Raw genomic sequence first — 2,500 nt, 5'->3', positions numbered from 1 at the left:
TAAAACTGGAAAGTTCGTCCAGACGCATTATGCGTCTAGTGCCCGTCTTTATACTAGACGAATTTAACAGACGCAGAAAAAATGTTTGCCCAAGTTCGTCCAAGACGAATTATGCGTCTCCTATAGTTCGTCCCGTCTTTACACTAGACGGATAACATGAGAGACGAACAATTCGTCTGGACGGATTATGCGTCTCTAGTATAAAAACGGCCAATGGCCGTTTTTTTATACTTGAGACGCATAATTCGTCGCGGACGAACTTGGGCAAACATTTTTTCTACGTCCGTTAAATTCGTCTAGTATAAAGACGGGCACAAGACGCATTATGCGTCTGGACGAAGAATCTATTTTATCGTGTCTTCGAAGACGCACTAAACTGGAAAGTTCTTCCAGACGCATTATGCGTCTAGTGCCCGTCTTTATACTAGACGAATTTAACAGACGCAGAAAAATGTTTGCCCAAGTTCGTCCAAGACGAATTATGCGTCTCATATAGTTTCGTCCCGTCTTTACACTAGACGGATAACATGAGAGACACATAATTCGTCTGGACGGATTATGCGTCTCTAGTATAAAAACGGCCAATGAAGGCAAGCTTCAATGGCAAACTTGTAAGGCTCCTCCTTGCCAACGAAAAATCATTTAATTGCGCCCGCGGCCTCGTTTCCTTGTTTTATAAATTGATCTATAGCTCTAACTATGGCTGTATAAAATAGACAGATATCAATATGTTTTTTTGATTTTGCTTAACAGCAAATCTGAGCTCGAGGTTTTCCATGAGCGAGAGACTTTTTCTAATAATCTCTGATAAACAAATTTATTCCGAAGCACAAAACCATCAATCAAAGATGAGAATAACGCAAAGTCAAATTGACTATTTCATCATCCCGTACGAGGGTTTCTCTTCGTGGCACCAACGGCCGGTTGTCTTAAAAGTTGTCAGAATCACCTAAAATGGTTTCCACAATGCTTTAAAAGCTCGTTTAGTGAGTTTGTAGCAGCCCTTCAAAATATATATCTGTTCGGATGTTCTACGGGAATTTCAGGTTGCTGTAGAACGTCCTTCATGGCTTTTTTGCCTTGTCCTGAAGTTAAAGAAATCGTGACGGGTCTGATAAAAAAAAACTTTACATTAAGTAGTCGTCGTTTTTTCCCGCAAATTTTAGGGAACGTTTGCCCTTAATATGATTCTCAAAAAAACTACGGCCAAAATGATAGAAGTTATAAATCTTCAAATTTTCTTCCAGCGTCACAGTTCACTCTTACTCAGCTTAGCAAAATTTAAACGTTCTTCAATGTGGTTTCGAAATTTCTACGCATCTCTTCGCACTCTTCACACTTCATTACTTTTCTGAAATAGCTAAATCTCTGTTCAGAAGAAATGTCGAAAAAATCTTACTACACCTCGAAAGTTTAAGTTCGAATATTTGAAAATGTTAACCCACCATCCTTCCGAACAGACAATTACCGAAATAATAATTACTCGTTGGGTGCCCATGTTCTTTTGCTAGAAAAATCTCATAAAATTTTGATGAACTCTCCTATTGTCAGCAGAAAGTTGTCAACTGCCTCGTCTGTGAGTCACTACAATGTGTTGTTATTTGATTGGTAGGAATCGATGAATTCAGCATTCCCAAAATAGAGCGCAGGAGACAAGAAAAATCTGGTTTGGAAAGACTAAATGAACTGAACCTCAAGTCTTAGAAATCATTTTATACCCGCAGTTTTTGCTTCCACTTCACAGAAGAGTTTTCCTGAAAGAACCAGTGCACAATGGCATTCCAGCTAGCTCTGCTTTTTACTGGGGATTTTCGTTGGGACATTTGCCAAAACTTCTGTGCAAACAACAAAAAGCCCTGGTATTAGTAAACCCCAGTGCAACGTGAATAACAACTTTTACGCCGGACCACACTGCTGTAAGAAGATCGAGCAGCAACTCACACTGAGATCAAAGAAGCAATAACTGCGCTGAAAGCAAACGAATCTGGCGGCTCTCAAGACAAAGGTCTGCAGTTATACATTTTAGATACATTTACTTCGAAGACACCAGTCGGGTTAGAATTTTCACATCTGTTCCGTCGCAAAAATCAATCAAATTACGATCAATTGCTTTTGAAATATTCGCTAGCTCCGTATAGTATTTCCCTGTGTGATGTCTATTCAACTTTTTAGAGGATAGAGATAACGATGAAACCAAAACATATCTAACAGGAATTCATCCCGCTTATGTAATTTTTAGTCAACAAGAACTGCGCCGATGTTTACAATTCTGGCGAAAAGATAAGTGGTGTGTACAAAAATCGATCCCGATGGTCTGGGAGAATTTGAAGTGTACTGTGATCACAAAACTGCCGGCGGAGGATGGACGGTCTTTCAAAAAAGACAAGACGGCTCCGTAGATTTCTTCCGCGCGTGGGACGCCCTACAAACGAGGCTTTGGTAATCTAAACGGAGAGTTTTGGCTTGGACTGGACAAGATTCACCGCCTGACTGTAAGCAG

The 2,500-nt window shown here is 40.1% G+C and overlaps 1 protein-coding gene and 1 pseudogene across 1 annotated transcript in view; one reads left to right on the top strand and one right to left on the bottom strand.

Annotated features, from left to right (window-relative positions):
• LOC138049720 (proteasome activator complex subunit 4-like) overlaps nt 1-2,500 on the bottom strand; it is a 64,943-nt gene that overhangs the window by 36,152 nt on the left and 26,291 nt on the right. The gene's annotated exons all lie outside the window — the stretch shown is intronic.
• Nucleotides 1-2,500, top strand: part of LOC138050093 (ryncolin-2-like) — a 3,339-nt pseudogene that overhangs the window by 49 nt on the left and 790 nt on the right.

Source organism: Montipora capricornis, chromosome 5 (assembly GCF_036669925.1).
Source record: "Montipora capricornis isolate CH-2021 chromosome 5, ASM3666992v2, whole genome shotgun sequence".
In the NCBI taxonomy this organism is placed as follows: Eukaryota; Metazoa; Cnidaria; class Anthozoa; order Scleractinia; family Acroporidae; genus Montipora; species Montipora capricornis.
This window is presented reverse-complemented; position numbering and strand designations above follow the sequence as displayed.